A 20228-nucleotide genomic window follows, 5' to 3' on the forward strand; every position below is an offset into this window, starting at 1 on the left:
TCCCTCTCCCTCTCCCTCTCCCTCTCCCTCTCCCTCTCCCTCTCTTCACCCTCACTTATTGCACCCCCCCTCTCAAAAATAAGTTAATTAATTAATTAAAAATAAAACTCCCCCAAATGAAATCTTCAGACCAAATGGTTTTGCTGGAAAATTCTAACAAATGTTTAAAGAATTAACATTTAATTCTTCACAATGTCCACCAGAAAATAGAAGAAGAAAGGACCCTTCCCAATTCATTTTATAAAGCTAGTATTACCCTAATGCCAAAACCAGAGAACAACAGTACCAGAAAGGAAAACTGCAGACCAATATTCTTCATGAATATAGACATAAAATTTTTTTTAATTTTTTTTTAAATTTATTTTGAGAATGAGAGAGACACAGGGTGGAGGGGCAGAGAGAGAGGGAGAGAGAATCCCAAGCAGGCTCTACACTGCAGCACAGAGCCCATCGTGGGGCTTGAACCCACGAACCATGAGACCATGACCTGAGCCAAAACCAAGAGTTGGATGCTCAACCAACTGAGCCACCAGGTGCCCCTGACATTAAAATTTTTAGCAAAATAATATTAAATAGAACTCAGTTAAAAAGAATTATACACTATGACCAAGTGGGGTTTGTTCCAGAACTGTAAGACTGCTTCAGTATTTGAAAAACAAAGAAAAAATTTTGTACTGTGCAAAACATTTTAAAGTTAAAAAGTTGAACATATAATTGAGATATGAGCCAGCAGTTCCACTCCTAGGTGTATACCCCAAAGAATTGAGAACAAGTACTCAAACAAATACATGTCTACAAATGCTCATTGCAGTATTATTCAAATAGCCAAAAAATGAACACCACCAAAATGTCCATCAGCTGATAAACAGATAAACAAAATATCATATATATATATATATATATATATATATATATATACACACACACACATACACACACACACACACAGTGGATTATTATTCTACCATTAAAAGAAATGAAGTACTGATATACACTACAACATGGATGAACCTTGAAAACATGATGCTAAGTGAAAGAAGCCAGGCACAGAAGGCCACATGCTGTACTCATTTCATTTATATGAAATGTCCAGCATAGGGAAACCCATAGAGACAGAAAAGAGATTAGTGCTTGCCAGGGGATAGAGGGAGGGAGGGAATTTAGGGCTAACTGCTAATAGGAATGGGGTTGCTTTTCAGGGTGATGGAAATGTTGGGGAATTAGATGGTCGTAATGGTTATACAACAATAGTGTATACAATTTTAAAGAACCCTGAAGTCTACAGTTTAAAATGGTGATTTTTTTTTATTTTATTTTTTTTAATGTTTATTTATTTTTGAGACAGGGAGAGACAGCGTGAATGGGGAAGGGTCAGAGAGAGAGGGAGACACAGAATCTGAAACAGGCTCCAGGCTCTGAGCTGTCAGCACAGAATCCGACGCGGGGCTCGAACTCACGGACCGCGAGATCATGACCTGAGCCGAAGTCGGATGCTCAACCGATTGAGCCACCCAGGTGCCCCTAAAATGGTGAATTTTAAGTTATGTGAATTATGTCTCAATTAAATAAAACTTCTGCTTTGTGAAAGTCCCTGTTAAGAGGATAAAAAGGCTGCAGACTGAGAGAAATTATGTACAAACTATGTATCTGATAAAGACTAGTATCTAGTATCTAGGCTATATAAAGAGCTCTCAAAACTGAACAGCACAACAAAATAAACAATCCAATTAGAAAAATGGAGGGGCGCCTGGGTGGCACAGTGGGTTCAGCGTCCAACTTCTACTCAGGTCATGATGTCATGGCTCACGAGTTTAAGCCCTGCATCAGGCTCTATGCTAACAGCTCAGAGTCTGGAGCCTGCTTCAGATTCTGTGTCTCCCTTTCTCTGATCCCCTCTCCTGTTCATACTCTGTCTCTCCTTAAAAAAGAAAAAATGGGCAAAAGACATGAAGAGATATTTCACTGAACAGCATATACAGATAGCAAATAAACACATGAAAAGATCTTCAACATGATTCAATGCTTGGTAAATACAAATAAAAATTACAATGAGATATCACTAAACAACTATCAGAATGGCTGAAATAAAACATAAGACAACATCAAATGCAAGTAACGATGGAGAGAAATTTGATGACTCATACACTGTGATTGGGAATGTAAAATGTTAGAGCTATTCAGGAAAATGGTCTGGCAGCTTCTTTAAAAATCAAACCTTCAACTATCCTATGACCCAACAATTGTTCTTAGGCATTTGTCCTAGAGAAATGAGAACTTAAGTTCACACAAAAACCTATACTCAAAGTTTATAGTAGCTTTCTTTATAATAGTCAAAACCTGGGAAAACCCTATGTCCTTCAGCGGGTAAAAATAGTTAAACTGTAGTTCATCATACTAACAGCAACAAAAAGAAACCAATTATACACTCAACTGATACACCCAACAATCTGGATAAATCTCCAGAAAATTATGCGGAGTGAAAAGAGCCAATAAAAATGATTACATAGTATATAATTCCATTTATATAACATTCTAGAAATAACAAAATTGTAGAAATGGAGAGCAGATTAGTGGTTACTAGGTATTAATAAGGAAGATGGGCAGAACACCATAGATATGGCTATAAAGGGACAATACTAGGGATCCTCATGGAGATGGAAATACTGTATTGATTGTATCAACATCAGAATCCTGCTTGTGATATTTTACTATATAGTTTTGCAAGATGTTACCAATGGAGGAAACTGGGAAATATGAAATCTCTTTATAGTTTTGTCCCATAACTACATGTGAATCTATAATTAACTCAAAATTAAAAGTTGAATTAAAATCTTAATTAACAGCTGATAATGACAGTAGCCAACAATTATTGAGCATTTAATGCTAAGTATGGTTCTAAGCACTCGATCCATTTAATCCTGCCAACAACCCTGTGTTGTAAACATTACTGATCTCAAGAGAGAGGTAAACCCTGACACGCTGACCACTGATGCCACCTCCTGCTGAAATCCCTAGGGAGCCGGACAAGGTGAAAACAGCTCCTGGCTAGATTTGCCAACACTATTGCCGAACAAACTTGGATAAACTCATCACAAGAGATAAATCAAAAGATGAGGGTTTGGAAAAGAGAAAGGGAGAAATTTATTTAGGGTGCCAGCAGCCAAGGGAGGTGGCAGATTCAAGCCTTAGCAACTGACCTCTCGGCCTGCAAGATGGACACCTAGAGTTTTATAGGGAGAAGTTGAAGGGGTACGTGCAAAAGAACACACAGAGACAGGTGATCATGGGTGGGGGGTGGTATGTGTTCAGCAGTGATCATGGACAGGGAAGGGGGCGTGGTCTTCTAAAGCATTCCGTTGGTGTCAGGACTTTTTTGGCCTGGAGGTTGGAAAGATCCAATCATTGCCAAACCTCTTCAATGCCTCAAGAAAGTGTGATGAGAATTTAGAACAATGGGTTTCAATTAGAGTGTGAGTTAAGCAATCTTGTCTATTTCTGGTTTTAGTTCAATCTTTAGTCCCATTCAAGAGATGAAAAAACTGAGGGTTCAAGAATAGTTGAATAACTTGCCCAAAGTTACGTAGTTAATAACTGGTAGGACTGTGATTCAACTTCAGAGTCTATGATCTTAACCACCACGCTAATAATCAGGCAGCTTGGCATATTCCGGCTTCTCAGCTTTCCTTGAAATCACATCCTCATTCCTACTCTGCAACAGTTGCCTGAGGATCAGTAGCTGCTGCCCCCTTCAGGCAGATCATTGTTGTGCATTTATCACAATACCCCCTACTCTCTTTTCAATAGACTCCATTGTATTACTCTCAGCTCACTTCACCCGTGGATGTTACCACCAGGTCCTGCAGACATTTAAGTTTTAGAGGCTGGCATACAGCATTATTCTGTGCCTGCAAAATGAAAAAGCCATGGAAAGAGGGAAAATATAGTAAAATTACATTGATTTAAACCTAACAAAGAAGAACCTTTAGAATTAACATTACGTTTGAATTGTAGAATATTGTTTTCTTTCTTTTTTTTTTTAATGTTTATTTATTTTTGAAAGAGAGAGCGCGCGAGCAGGGGAGGTGCAGAGAAAGGATCCAAAGCAGGCTCTGTGCTGACAGCAGAGAGCCTGATGTGGGGCTCAAACTCAAAACTGTGAAATCGTGACCTGAGCCAAAGTTAGATGCTTAACCCACTGAGCCACCCAGGTGCCCCTGAATTGTAGAATATTTTTAAAGTAACTATAACAAAGCAAATAGAGATAGGTACTGCTAATATTGCAGCATATTTATTGATTTTTTAAAAAAGAAAATCTTTCTCTGGGCCAGTTCCGCTGAATTACTAAGTTCACCCCTCTTACAAACTACCTGCTGTCACTCTACTTTCCCTGCCTCACCCCACTGTAGTAGCTGTCAGTGTCCCTCATATATCCCCTGACCTTTCCTCTAGAAGAACAAGGTCACTGTCAGGCACCTTCAGCCTAAGAGCTTTTTCTTGGATCTTCTATAGGGAGCAGGCCAGAAATGCCAGGTCAGTTACCATCCCCAGGGAGCTGCCACCAGCCAGTGACGAATGAGAAGTGGAGGAAAAAATACCCCAGTTCCCCTGCCCTTGGATGGGACAACTCTGGGTCATGTTCACCGTGGATCCCAACAGGATTGAGGCCCAGTTACCCTCAGTGATAATCTGCTCACTAATAACTCTTTAGTCATGCAAACTTTCATGCCTCTTTCTTTATGAGTGCTCTCTGGAATCCCCTCCCAAATAAACCATTGGCACTAAAATCTTTGTCTTCAGTCTGATGAATATCCACCCTATCCTACGACACCCATCCCAGGAAGGAAGGAAGGAAGGAAGGAAGGAAGGAAGGAAGGAAGGGAGGGAGGGAGGAAGGAAAGAAGGAAGATAGGAGGAAGGGAGGAAGGGAGGGGAGGGGGTGAGAAAGGAAAAGAAGGGAAAGGAAAAGATCTTTAAAAACACAGAAAACACAAAATCACTTGGGAGAAAAGTGCAGATTGGCTGTGTTTCTGGCCGGTTGAAAAGGATTCACCTGGCTGGCTTTAGATGGAGAGATATGATCCAGCTTTGAGTTAAGAAGGAAGAAGGTGAAAGCAGAAACCTCTCAGATCTCAGTTCACAGCCTTTCCTCCTCACCTCTGAATTCATCCAAGTCTGAATTCCCAATCCCTTTACACTAACCCCTGGGGCTCCAGTTAACTCCTTCAAGGGCAACTGTTATGGATGAAATTGTGTCTTTGCCTCCTCCCCAAAATTCATAGGTTGGAGTCCTAACCCCCAATGTGACTGTATTTGGAATTAGGGCCTATAAGAAAGTAATTAAGTTTTGGTCATAAATGTCTTTTTTTTTTTTTTTTTTAACATTTATTCACTTTTGAGACTGAGAGACAGAGTGTGAGTGGGGGAGGGGCAGAGAGAGTGGGAGACACAGAATCCGAAGCAGGCTCCAGGCTCTGAGCTGTCAGCCCAGAGCCTGACGCAGGGATTGAACTCACGGATGGCAAGATTATGACCTGAGATGAAGGGATGGCGAGATTATGACCTGAGCTGAAGTCGGACGCTCAACCGACTGAGCCACCCAGGCGCCCCATAAACATAGTCTTAATCCAGTGGGACTGGTGTCCTTGTAAGAAGAGGAAGAAACCAGGAGCATGTGTGCACAGAGAGTAGACCAGATGAACACACAGTGAGAAGGTGCTTGTGGATAAGCCAAGGAGAGAGGCCTCAGGAGAAACCATGCTAACTCTCACCTTGATGTTAGACGTCCAGCCTCCAGAACTGTGAGAAGATATATTTCTGTTGTTTAAGCCACCCAGTCTGTAGTATTTTTTGTCAGCCCAAGTGACTAATAAAGCAACTCTCAACAAATGGGGGACAATATCTGATGTCTATGTGAATTTTTCAACCTCCAATCCTTTGAATGGACAGTGGGAATGAAGTCAATATCCAAGGACTTAAGTATAGGCCTCCTCTCAAAGTGGGGCAGTGTTAGCCTGTGATTCTTGTATGATTCTGTGGAAGGGAGGACAAGGGCTTGAACAGTAGCTGAGATTTGATATCCTGCTAGGTACATGGATGAGAGCTCAAAGCTGATGACATTTGGTTTAGAAAAATAAGGACTATGATGTCTTATGCCCTGGTGTCATGGGGTCCCTAACAGCTGCAACTGGTTATATAAGAAACTGAGATCAAGGCATGTCCTACACCATCTCCCAGAGGTTTCCTCTCAGAGGTGCTCAGCCAAATGAGTTCCACACTAAAAGGATTTTGTACTACACGTATTAATAAAATAGGAGAAACATTTTTGCCTCGTCTGTTCCCTTTTCCCCAAGAACTGGTTTAAATACAGAAATAAAGCAGTTATAAAGAACTCCCTTTTGCTGTACTTGTTTTTCTAACATTGTGTGTTATTTCATAACATTGATAACACAATATGATGACCGAAAACAAGCTAGGCTTTTTCAGTTCAACTTAATTCTTGGCTTCTAAACAATAGCGGGAACAAAGCCCATAGGAAAATTTGGCCAGGCAGGCACATTGTTGTTACTTATTAGGGAGTCTGCTCGAATTGATAGCAGACCTCTTGATCTTTTCTAATAGGTAAAAGCAAACATCTTTCTCCTTTAAGAGAAATTTCTTTCCTTCTTTGCTAATTTTGAGGTTCTTCATTTTGAAATTTTCAGATACATACTAGAAGCTGTCCCCTGTTTCCTCTTCTTATTTATTGTTATAATGAACATATAACATTATATCAAGGTTTCTTCTTAACTGCTTGCAAGATTAGCACCTACTGTATACCTTCAATTTGCACCTAGCTGGGTGCAAATGGCCAAGCAAGTGAGTAAAAAACTTCTCTTGGTGGAAGAAGATGGTTAATGAACTCAGCTCTGTTTTCAAAACTGCCTTCATTCTCAGGCTGTTTTTCTGCCCTTTATAATTTCCTGCATTGTGAACTTTAACAGAAAAAAAAAATCTTTAGTAGAATTCTTGTACCCTTTTTAATTTTTTTAAATGTTTTGTTATTCTTGAGAGAGAGAGAGAGAGAGAGAGAGAGACAGTGTGAGTGGGGGAGGGGCAGAGAGAGGAAGACACAGAATCCGAAGCAGGTTCCAGGTGCTGAGCTGTCAGCACAGAGCCTGATGCAGGACTTGAACGCACGACCAGTGAGATCATAACCTGAGTCGAAGTTGGGCGCTTAACTGACTGAGCCACCCCGGTGCCCCTCTTGTACCCTACGGGAAGTTCTTAAACACCTTTCATAATAATGCAACTGGAGTCCTCAGGGGCTGATAGAAACATTGAAAAGTACAGCTTGGCATACATATTACCAACTCCTCACACAGGTCCTAAGTGCAGGCACTTTGATTATGAGTCCAAGGAATGCAACCGGAGAATGTGACTGCTGTGTAGATAATGTTAGAGAAAAACAGTGTGGGACAGCCTAGTTAACTAGCTCCTCTCCTTCCTTGAATGGCCCAAAGCTAGCTTCTCCTGATGTGATGGAGATAATGAACCCCATGCTGTATGACATAGAAAAGTTAAGAATTCACAATAAAAACCAGCAAATAATATTAAATATATATATATATATATTTATGTCAACAGTTTTATTCAAATAATCTTAAGTAAACAGTCACCTTGATGTAAAAAACAAACTTCAGTGGCCATATACACACATCCACAGACCTAATTGTACTGACATGTTTTTTTTTTTTTTAATTTACTCACTGAGATAAATCTACTTAAGGAAACAAGGTGCAAAGATGTGTTATTTTCTCCCTCTGTTTCATTTGCTCTCAGCCCCAGACTCAACCGGAGCACCCAGCACTGGGCTTTCCCCCTGCTGTTGGCCATCAGATAAATTCTCTTCATTCTACCTGAGCCAGAGCCTTCTCTAGTGGTCCCAGGTACAACTCCCAGCATGCTGTGGGAGTGGAAAGTTGGGATGGACAGGAGCTTTTGCAGGTGCTGTCTGTCCAGAGCAGCACGGTCAGGTGGAAATATAATGTACACCACAAATGTAGACCACACATAAAGGAAAATGTTTTAATAGCCTCTTTGAAAGACGGTGAAAAGAAATAGGCAAAGTTGAGGTTAATAATATATCTCATTTCTTCACTGAAGTATAATTAATATACAATGTTATATAAGTTTCAGGTGTACAACATAATGATTCAACATGTCTATACATTACTCAGTGCTCACTCACCATAAGTGTAGACACCATCTGTCACCATGTGACATTATTACAGTATTCCTGATTATATTTCTTGTGCTGTACTTTTCATCTCTGAGACTTATTTATTTTATAACTGGAAATGTGTACCTCTTAGTGCCCTTCTTCTATTTTCCCCATCCCCCCATCTCCTCTTTGACAACCACCAGCTTGATTTGTTTCTAAGGGTCTGTTTCTCGCTTGTTTATTCATTGGTTCTGTTTTTTTTAGATTCTACATGTAAGTGAAATCATGTGGTGTCTTCTTTCTGTGCCTGACTTATTTCACTTAGCATAATACCAGGTCCACCCATGTTGTCACAAAGGACAATATCTCATTCTTTTTTTATGGCTGAGTAACATTCCTGTGTGTATGTGTGTCTTATTTAACTGAGTTTATCCAAAATATGGTCATTTATACATATAACTATACAAAAAAGTATTCGTGAGATATTTTACATTATTTTTTGTTTTTTTTAAATATGAAATTTATTGTCAAATTGGTTTCCAGACACATTATTTTTTGTGCTAAGCTTTCAAAATTCGGTGTTTATTTTACACTTACAGAACATCCAGTTTGGATTAGCCAGTTACAGGTAATCAGTAGCCATATGTACTTAATGGCCACATATTGGACAGCATGGACCAGAGCATACCACGGTAGTACGTTCACAGAGAAGTGGGCAGGGAAAATGGCATTACTTTAAATACACTAGCCATTACACCTTGGGAAATACTGCCATTGAATTTTCCACAACCTGAGCTCATAATATTAAGGGAACTTTAGTCATCTTAGACTGAATGAGATTCCGTAGTTGACCCTAAAACTACCCACAAACTGCTCAGGGATATTTCAGGAACTCCAGACTAGGGGTTGATTACCCCCACTTTAAAACGGAGACTTCAAATTGGAACAGACCTGGTGGGATTCACTTTGGTCTGAATTGCTTCTTCTTTGGGCCATTGCTGAAACTACACAAAATTCTGGACTAGAGGCTGAAAAGCACTTTGCTTGATAATGGATTTCATTTTTTCCTCCTTCTCCAGGTAAATTCTGTGATTTTACAATCCAAGATTTCAAAGTTGTTGATTGTCAATGAGCTGCCCTGTAGTATTTCTACCATACTCTAATTCTATTTTATTTCAAGCCATGTGCACAGTCAATATGGAGTGTGAAAAGACTGTTTAAAGCATAGAGCTGTTTTTTTTAAAAATTATCCTTTCTACATGTAAAAATAGACTCCATTCTGTCATGTTGAGCGAGGATTGTTTGGTCACAGAGCTCTGCTGTCTGAATCTGCTCAGCTCTGTTTCCATTGAAAATATAGGTCTGGCCTAACTATGCCAATTCTTTTTTATTTTTTAATATGTTTTTCTTAAAATAAAGGAAACAATATTTAAAAATGAAAAATAACTAGTTTTCAATATTTTGGCATTTATAATCCAATGAGTCATAAAATTGGAGAATTATACATTTTAATAGACGGTGAAAGACTTAGAGGCTGTCCAGGCAAAACCCCTTCTATTGTAGTTGAGGATAATTTTCTTCAAAAATATCTAATGAAAGTCTTGATTTGGATTTTTCCAGAGATTTTTCAAAAATCAAGGTATTTCTGATCATTTATATATATATTTTTTTTTTAATGTTTATTTATTATTGAGAGACAGAGAGAGACAGAGCATGAACATGGGAGGGGCAGAGAGAGGAGGAGACACAGAATCCGAAGCAGGCTCCAGGCTCTGAGCTGTCAGCACAGAGCCTGAGGCGGGGCTGGAACCCACCAACTGTGAGATTATGACCTGAGCTGAAGTCGGACGCCTAACCGACTGAACCACCCAGGTGCCCCCACCCCCAATCATTTATATTCTGAGGAAATGATCATAATTTAAATTTTTTTTAATTTAATCCGTTGATTTAACAATCCTTTGTTGGGAGTCCCTCTTATGTGCTGTAAGTCTGGTAGATGCTGAGAACACACAGATAAGTGATTTCATTCCTGCTCACATTTATTCCACTATATTATGATACATTATGACAGAAGTTTACACAGTTTGTAATGCTTTCAATAAACAACGAATAGTTTAACCAACGTATTGTTATATATAATACATAAAGATACTTTTCTTTTGTGGTTAACCATGGTGGTAACGTTAGCTAAACAACAAACTCCAACTTTATTTTAGCCAGAGACACTATAATAATAATTATAATAATGTACCAGAAGACATTCAATGACAGATAGAAGGAAGACTTCTAACCAAGAAGATTATTAAAACACTACGGTAGCTTACCACAGGAGGATGGGATCTTTATGTATAAATGTAGGTTATTTCTTGATCATGCAAGGTCCATTCAAGGAAATGTACCAGCAAGCAATGAAAGACATTTCTCTATTTGTTTTGGTAAATTTATTTTTTCCTATTTATCAAAGTGATTACAAGCATTTTGGCTAATATAGAGATAAAATCTCATGCGTAATCCCAGAGCTCTAGAGGTAACCAAGATTAGCAATTTAGTATTCCTCATCTTGTCTTATTTCCTATACAGACATTGTAATTTCATATAGCTGTAGTCATGGGGAAAATACATTTTCCTATTATTTTCACTTATTACAACATAACCATTTCATCCTGCAAAATGTAATATTCATGAGCTCTGTGGTGGGATGATTCTGTGAGGTGTTAGTCTATGTATTTTATTCCCCACACCATTACCTACGATCTCTCTCTTCCAAAGGCTGCAAGACAAGAGCCACCTTCTGGAAAGTGTCAAAGCAATGGTCAGTTCTGGATGTGAGAATAAAGATGCTAAATTATAGCTTTCTACGTTTAAAAGGAATGTCCAGATGTGAGCTCCCCACTACCCCACCCAAAAAGTGAATTAGAAAGCAAATGCATTCAGAGAAGCCAGTTCCTTCCCCATCACCAAAATCCAACATAGAAACACTCATCAAACCTAGAGAGGGTGCAGAAAAAGTATAGGAGAATCCATGGAGCTCAGAAGTTGGTCAACCTCCCTCACTCATATTCCAGCTCCTGTGTGTGTTGCATGTAGGGAACAAATATTGGCAATGGAGCTCCCTCCCAGGGAAATTTAAGACCTAGAGTAACGTACAAGGAGACTTAAAGATCCTGCCTGGAATTCTGCTAGTTCCACCCAGACACGGAGGAATTTATGAGAAACTTAAGAGAAGGAGTTTAATTTTGAGAGTTTAAGGGAGGGGATGAGGCAAACCTGTTGGATCCAAGATTTTCACAGGCCTTGAAAATGTTTACTTAAATATTTCCGGGCAAAGGCCCTGAGAAGCATCAGTGGTATCACCTGGCGCAAGCAGGCATTCCAGGTAGAAGGGTCAGCAGGTAGATGGGTCAACCTTCCTGACGCATTCTAAAAAGAGACATGCTCGGGGCGCCTGGGTGGCCCAGTCAGTTAAGCCTCCAACCCTTGATTTTAGCTCAGGTCATGACCTTGTGGCTCTGGGTTGGGGCCCTCTCTGCACTGAGAACATAGGGCCTGCTTGGGATTCTTCTGTCTCTCCCTCTCTCTGCCCTTCCCCCACAGGCAGGCTTGCTCCCTCCGCTCACGCTCACTCTCGCTCTCTCTCACTCAAAATAAACATTTAAAAAGAGACACACCTATGGGGCTCCTGGGGGGCTCAGCCAGTTAAGCATCTGACTTCAGCTCAGGTCATGATCTCCTGGTTTGTGAGTTCGAGCCCACATGGGGCTCTGTGCTGACAGCTCAGGGCCTGGAACCTGCTTTGGATTCTGAGTCCCCCTCTTTCTGCTCCTCCCCTGCTCGCACTATGTTTCTCTCTCTCTCTCTCTCTCTCAAAAATAAACAAACATTAAAAAAAAACAAAAAAACTTACCTGTAAGAAAGTAAAAAATAAGGGTTAAAATACTTTGAAATGCATAAATTACGTAAGTTTTAACAGGGGAAATTTTAGAGTGAATATGAAAAGCCCTAAAAATTTGTGTACCATTTGATTGAGCAATTCCATTGTGGGACTAACTTAAAGAAATATTCATGGACCTGCATTGAAAGTTATTAAGAATGAGGGGCGCCTGGGTGGTTCAGTCAGTTAAGCCTCCAACTCTTCATTTCGGTTCAGGTCATGATCTCACGTTTCGTGGGTTCAAGACATCCATCAGGCTCTGTGATGGGGTTTTGTAGTGATAGAGGTTTGGAGCTGATGGCCAAGAAAGAATCCTTGAGCCATCTTTGGTGCAAAAAAAGGTGATTTTATTAAGGCACAGGGAATGGACCTGTGGGCAGTAAGAGCTGCACTGGGGCTGTGAGGAGTGACTGGTTATATACTATGGAGTTGGGGGAGGCAAAGGCAGAAGGGAGGTCTCCAGAAGGACTTTGATATGCAAAAGAAGACTCAAAGGGTGTCAGAGGCCTCCCTAAGGTTATTTTCCCTCAAGTAAGGCATTAACATTATGACAATATGGGGTTCCTGGAGAAATGTTATGTTCTGTATTTGCTTCAAGTATTTATCAGTGGGCTGCAGGTTGTAAATTTAATTTTACCTGCCATTTCCTTCTTGCCTTTGTCCCTCACATCATTATGCAGGGAAGGTGATGTTGGGGCTCCAGGAAACTGAGTCTATACATTTCTGGAGATTTGGCTATTGATAAGATTGCCTTTTTCTTGTGATTTACCAAGATCTATGTGAACTGATGGAGACTCATGTCCTGCACGACTGTGATCTCTATCAGTTAACCACTTATTTTCTTTCCTTTCCTTTGTTCTTGGGCAGCTAGAAGTGCCTGAGGAATATCATACATATCCCACCTGGGGCGGCGGGGGGCGGGGAGGAGAGGGTGTGGGAGAGGGGGTGCGCTGTTTGCAGGGTATTAATTAGTTTGCCTTATGCTCCCCCATCAGCCCGCATGGGATTCTCTCTCTCCCTCTCTCTCTGCTCCTCCCCCACTCACATGCTCTATCTCTTTCTCAAAGTAAATAAACTTTAAAAACAGTTATTAAAAATGAGCTGCATCAGGGGCACCTGCGTGGCTCAGTTGGTTAGGTGACTGACTTCGGCTCAGGTCATGATCTTGGCGTTTGTGAGTTCGAACCCTGCGTCGGGCTCTGTGCTGACAGCTCAGAGCCTGGAGCCTGCTTCGGATTCTGTGTCTCCCCCTCTCTCTCTGCCCCCTCCCCTGCTCACACTCTGTGTCTCTCTGTCTCTCAATAATAAATAAACATTAGAAAAATTTATAAAAAAAAAAATGAGCTGCATCATCATTCTTAAAACCCATAACATAAAAATAAATGATTGGGTATATTTACATATATTATGACCCAACCCTATGATAGAATATTATTCATATTTTATATGCATATAATATAAGAATGTCTTAAATATGATAATATTTTAGAAGAATATTTAGTAATATAGTAAAATGTTAAACCAAAAAAGAATAGGGAAAAATAAATCGATAAAACAAATGGACTTGATGATCTCATCTTTGGTTAAAATATACAGATATATGCATAGAAAAAAGACTGAAATTATGATATAAAATATTAATAGTTGTTATCTCTGGCTGGTATGCTTGTAGATTTTTATATTCCTTTTTGGTATTTTTTCCATGTTCTATGATTAGTATGTATCCTTTCTATGATCAGCTTTTCAAAGTTATTTTTTTAAAAACTATCCTTGTTAACTCTTTTACTGAATTTAAAGTAATGATTTTACAAAAAATAAAATAAAAACTCAATCGTTTAAGAATAAAAACAGTCCTTAGTACAGGCTAGACAGATTATTGTAAAAAATGAGGAAAGCATCACTTACAAAAGTGAAAGAAAGCATTGTAAAGCAGTGATCCTCTCAGCCCCGCCTTTCTGGGGGTTAAATATCTGTGGAGAATCAGTGAAGTGAGGGTATAATTTTTAGTATTGATGATGATTAATAGGTTGTTCTTTAATTTTGCTTTAAAACAGTTTATATAATGAGGAAAATTCACTGAAGCTTTTAAAACTTGGTTTGATTCACACAACTAGTCTTGGGGAGAAAGTAACTTTTCTAGTTCTCACAGTCAGTAAAAAGGAAGCTATGCTACGTTTTTCTCCCTGGTGGAAAAAAGATAGGCAGTGTATCATCTTTGTATATACATCCTACTATTCAAGCGTTCAGCAAGGCAGAGTTGGGGATGAGTGGAGTTTCATTATGGATAGGAAAAGTAGCTACTCATCTAATCCTTCCAGGAAAGAGATATTCTTAACAAATGGCATAGCATTAGACATCAGGTGTTACAAAATCCCAGCTGCCATCCACAGAACTAGTACCTCACTATGAGAGAGATCTTGGCAACTCCCATGCAGTAATGCGACCAACGACCTCATATTTCTTTGTTAAGTTTTTCTTTTTTTTTTAATTTTTTTTTAACGTTTTATTTATTTTTGAGACAGGGAGAGACAGAGCATGAACAGGGGAGGGTCAGAGAGAGGGAGACACAGAATCTGAAACAGGCTCCAGGCTCTGAGCTGTCAGCACAGAGCCCGATGCGGGGCTCGAACTCACAGACCACGAGATCATGACCTGAGCCGAAGTCGGCCGCTTAACCGACTGAGCCACCCAGGGGCCCCAAGTTTTTCTTTTTTAAAGAGTAGCATATTCCAGGGTGCCTGGGTGGCTCAGTGGGTTAAGCATCCAACTTCGACTCAGGGCATGATCTTGCAGTTCGTGAGTTCGAGCCCCACCTCAGGCTCTGTGCTGACAGCCTGGAGCCTGCCTTCAATTCTGTGTCTCTCTCTCTGCCTCTTCCCTGCTCATGCTCTATCTATCTCTCAAAAAATAAACAAACACTTAAAAAGTTTTTTTTTTTAATAAAGAAAACAAGGAGTATCATATTCCAGATTAATACTCCCCATTTGCATCAAAAAATATTTTTTTAGGAATAATGTGAATGATAATCATTGTTAGAGAACAAAAGCCCATCTATCTGGTTCAGCTCCTGCCCTCCCCAAAACAAAACAAAAGCTGGTACTGTTACCAAGGAGACCCCAAGACCTGACCGTTACTACTCACTTGCTTAAACCCACTGACCTTTGTCCCACATTTTTCCTTAAGCTCTTTTTTCCAGCTTTATCTCTTACTCAGGCAAAAGACCCGACTGGCTTCCCATGATGGAAACCAAAAATACTCCTCAAACAATAATAACGGCCCAGATGAAGAGCTCCAGCAGCCCAGACCACCCGGACCAGTTTGAGCTTAACTCCTGACTCACACCTGCACAGATGGACCATGGAGTTACCCATGAAATGACGAACAGTACCTTTGCCTCATAATTTTTTACAGATTTTTTTTTTAACTGTTTGTCTATTTTTTAGAGAGATAGAGAGAGAGGCAGAGAGGAAGGGAGACACAGAACTCAAAGCAGACTCCAGGCTCCACATGGTCAGCACAGAGCCCAATGCAGGGCTCAAACTCAGCAAACTTCCAGATCATGACCTGAACCAAAATCAGATGCTTAACCGGCTGAGCCACTCAGGTGCCCCACCTTTACCTCATTATAATACTAAAATCTCCACCCAACGAGAAGCACAGGCCTCATTTACATAACATACAATGTATGTATAGGCATGTTTCCTGAAGGCGTACGTGCAACCTTATGCCCGCCTCTACATGCAATGACAAGACTCTCCATTCTAAATATTTATCCTAACCATAAATAAAAATAACCCATTCACCCTTGCTTGGGAGTCACAGCTTTGGAAGTTACTCCCCGTGATCTCCTTAATTTGCTGCAAATAAATTTCCTTTGACATCTCCACCTGGTTTAGTTTCTATCTGTGACTCACCAAGGAGAAAACTCTCATCAGTTCAGTTACGATGTGTACTAAAACTGTGAGTTGGTGAGAACCAACTTCATTTAGCCCAGGGAAGACATTTGCCTAAAGTGCAGCTTCTCATGGCCAGTCTTAAGATTATCAACTAGCTCTGGGGCACCTAGGTGGTTTAGTTGGTTGAGCATCCACCTTCGACTAAGGTCATGATCTCGTGGTTCCTGAGTTCAAGCCCCACATTAGGCTAGCTGCTGTCAGGGCAGAGCCCACTTTGGATCCTCTGTCCCCCTCTGCCCCTCCCCTACTTGAGCTTTCTCAAAAATAAATAAACGTTAAAAAAAAATAAAGATTACTATCTTCAAATTCTAAGAATTTTTCTCAGTTTCTTCTATTTCCATAGACATTTAGGGATATAGAACCAGGGAATGTATAAAACAGACAAACAGGTCTCATCCAGGTAAATTCTGTAAGTACTAGGCTAATTGTCTGTTGTTGTTTTTTTAATGTTTGTTTATTTTTGAGAGAGAGAGACAGTGTGAGCGAGGGAGATGCAGAGAGAGAGGGAGACACAGTCTGAAGCAGGCCCCAGGCTCTGAGCTCTCAGTGCAGAGCCTGATGCAGGGCTCGAACCCATGGACTGCGAGATCATGACCTGAGCCAAAGTTGGACGCTTAACCGACTGAGCCACCCAGGCGCCGGCAATTGTCTGGTTTTTAAGACAGAAAACAAAAGAAATTATATGATTAATAATTTTAGCCACATTAAACTTAAAATCTCTATTTATCTAGAACCTTATAAACAAAGTGACCAATTTTAAAGGAGGGAGAAAGTGTTTGCAAGGCATAGAACAAAGATTAAACTCCATAATAAATAAAGAACTCTTACAAAGAATATGACAACCCAAACGAAAACGAGCAAAGATATAAACAGGTATATTACAGAGAAAGAAGACCCAATAGCAAAAAACATGAAAAGAAGCTCTTCCACCACAAATTAAGAGATGCAAATGGTGCAACCACTGTGGAAAACAGTATGGAGTTCCTTCCAAAAATTGGAAATAGAAATACTGTACAATCCAGTAATTCCAATACTACACGATCCAGTAATTCCAATACTATGTATTTACCCAAGGAAAATGAAAACATTAATTTGAAAAGATATATGCACCTCTGGTTTTTTGTAGCATTATTTACAATAGCCAAGGTATGGAAGTAACCCAAGTGTCCACTGGCTGGTGAATGGATAAAGAAGATGGAATGTTACTCAGCCATAGAAAAGAATAAGATCTTGACATTTGCAACAAAATGGATGGATCTAGAGGATATTATGCTAAGTGAAATAAGTCAGACAAAGAAAGATGGATATCATATGCTTTCCCTTAATGTGAAATCTAAAAAACAAACAATTAAAAAACATAGAATCATAAATGCAGAGAACAAATTGGTGGTTGTCAGAGGGGAAGGGGTTAGGAGGATGGCTGGAATAGGTGGCAGAGATTAAGAGGTACAATAAATAAGTCACTGGGATGAAAAGTACAACGTAGAGAATGTTATCAATATTGTCATAACATTGTATGGTGACGGGTGGTAACTGTACTTACAATGAGCTAGAATAATGTATAGAATTGTCAAATCACTATGTTGTAGACCTGGAACTAATAAAACATTGTATGTCAACTATACTTCAATTAAAAAAGGGAATGCAAATTTAAGTTATAAAGTGATCATTCTTATCCTTCCAGTTGGAAACAAAGTATAAAATCTGACAACACAAGTGTAGGAAAGGATGTGAGTTGCTGATAAGAGTTTAAATTGGTACAGCCATTTGGAAACCCATTTGGCAATATCTAGTGAAACTCAAGATGTGGTTGCACCATGACTCAGGGCTATTTTTTTGTTTGTTTGTTTACTACAGAGAAACTTGCCCAACGTATACACAAAGAACATATCAGGATATTTATTACACCTTTTGAAACAGCAAGAAGTAAAAAAATAAAAACAGTCTAGTTATCAGCTGGGAAATTAATAAAAAATGTTATTATTCACACAGTAGATTTCCATAAGTAGTTAAAATAAGTAAATCATATCTACATGTATTAAGGTAGATAAATTTCAAAAATATTATTTTAAGTAAAAATGAAAGTAAATAGTGATAGGATATATTTAATATGATACAACTTGCATATAATGTAACATGCAGAAAACAATATTAGGTGTGTATATTTATTATAATATGACTTTTTTTATTTAAAGAAAAAGCATTCTTAAGCAAAGATGGTAAAATATAAATATTTAAATTGAGAGTGATGACTAAATGGTTGTTTGTAATATTATTTCCTGTATGTTTTAAATATTCAGTAATTAAATAATTTTGCTTAAGTTATCAATAAGGAAAACACTCAAATTTATTTGGACAAATACAAAAGCAAGCCATATGGAAGCAGTCTTATAAGGCTTGAATTCATAAGTAGAGTTAATTTCATCCCTGTGATAAGTTCTTGATGCGACAGTAAGTTCCAGTTAAGCCCACAAACATCCTTTTTCAAGTTTACATTGGGTGGGGAGACCCTTTTCATTATGTCCCAAGACATGTCTGACAAAATTTAAAGGGTTTCTCAAGTTCTTTCACCTTACGGTTACTGATCAAAAGACAGGTTTAGGCAATGCAAGACTTGCTTATTCTTACTTCTCATCAGTGTTTGTTATTTGTACAAATTTTTATTTGTCTTTGCCACTTCACAGCCTCTTTGGATTGCTGATTTGAGCTGTGTGATTTTCTCTGGCATTGTATACATTTTATAAACATGTAAACAAATATATTTTAAAGAGATTCAAACTAAAAAATATCTTTATGCCACCGTTTGTAACCATCACAGTAATATTGGTTCAGTCAAGAATCATGAACGGATGGGGTGCCTGGGTGGTTCAGTTGGTTGAGCATCCGACTTTGGCTCAGGTCATGATCTCACAGCTCATGAGTTCAAGCCCCGCGTCGGGCTCTGTGCTGACAGCTCAGAGCCTGGAGCCTGCTTCAGATTCTGTGTCTCCCTCTCTCTTTGCTCCTCCCACACTCGCATTCTGTCTCTCTCTCAAAAGTAAATAAAACAAAAAAATTATAAAAAAAAAAATAATCATCAATGGATGACTGGGTAAATGAAAGTTTGATGAGAAACAAGATACAATCTCAAAATATCTCCCCACAAATTACTTTTTAATTACAAAGAAAAAATACAGTAACTTTACAGTGGAGAAACCATACAGACATTTCCTCAACACAAGAGCTGCAGTTAACGTAATGACTACTGGGACACATCAACATATGTGACAGGATGCATTGAGAACACATCACTTCTGTTTTTTTCCTGCTCCAAACACATGACCTGAGTCTAAGCATGAGGGACCATCAGACAAATACAAATTGAGGGACATTCTGTAAAGCAACCAGCCTGGTGCTCCAAAAATGTCAAAGTCACACACACACACACACACACACACACACACACACACAAGTCTGAGGAATTATTCAGATGAAAGAAGAACCAAGTAATGTGGCAACTCAATGCCGTATGAAATCCCAGATTGCACAGGATCCTGGACCAAAAAATTATTTTTCTTTTGCTCTGAATGATATTGTTGGAGAGTTGGTGATTTTGAATAATTTGTTCCATCTTGTTGCTTTTGTTAAGAAGCCTCAGGATGCAAATTTAATATAAAATACTTTAAGTATCCGCACCATATAATAAGAATAGAACTGTAAAACCATTGCAGTCACATCTTGCCACTCCATAAGAATGATCCAACTCAAAAAGATAGTTCTCCAGGGGCTCCTGTGTGGCTCAGTCAGTTGAGCATCCAACTTTGGTTCAGGTCATGATCTCACGGTTTGTGAGTTCGAGCCCCCCGTCGGGCTCTGTGCTGACAGCTCAGAGCCTGGAGCTCCCTTCTGACTCTGTGTCTCCCTCTTCCTCTGCCCCTCCCCACTCATGCTTTGTCTCTCAAAAATAAATAAACATTAAAAATTTTTGTTTTAAAGTAGTTCTTACGCCTGGGTGGCTCAGTCAGTTAAGCATCCGACTCTTGAATTCGGCTCAGGTCATGATCTCAAGGTTCATGAGATCGAGACCCATATTGGGCTCCTTGATGACAAGGAGGATCCTGCTTGGGATTCTCTCTTCTCACGCACTTCCCCTCCCCCGCTC

The 20228-nt window shown here is 39.4% G+C and overlaps 1 long non-coding RNA gene across 3 annotated transcripts in view; it reads left to right on the forward strand.

The window, feature by feature from the left end:
- Window positions 1-20228, forward strand: part of LOC125923627 (uncharacterized) — a 61823-nt gene that overhangs the window by 11178 nt on the left and 30417 nt on the right. The window contains exon 4 of one of the 3 annotated variants that reach the window (XR_007458102.1): window positions 4510-4840. The exons of the other annotated variants lie outside the window; for them this stretch is intronic. This is a non-coding gene — a long non-coding RNA (uncharacterized LOC125923627). Of the gene's footprint in view, window positions 1-4509; window positions 4841-20228 lie in introns of those variants that run through there. 3 annotated transcript variants of the gene reach the window in all.

This window comes from Panthera uncia, chromosome B1 (genome assembly GCF_023721935.1).
Source record: "Panthera uncia isolate 11264 chromosome B1, Puncia_PCG_1.0, whole genome shotgun sequence".
Classification (NCBI taxonomy): domain Eukaryota; kingdom Metazoa; phylum Chordata; class Mammalia; order Carnivora; family Felidae; genus Panthera; species Panthera uncia.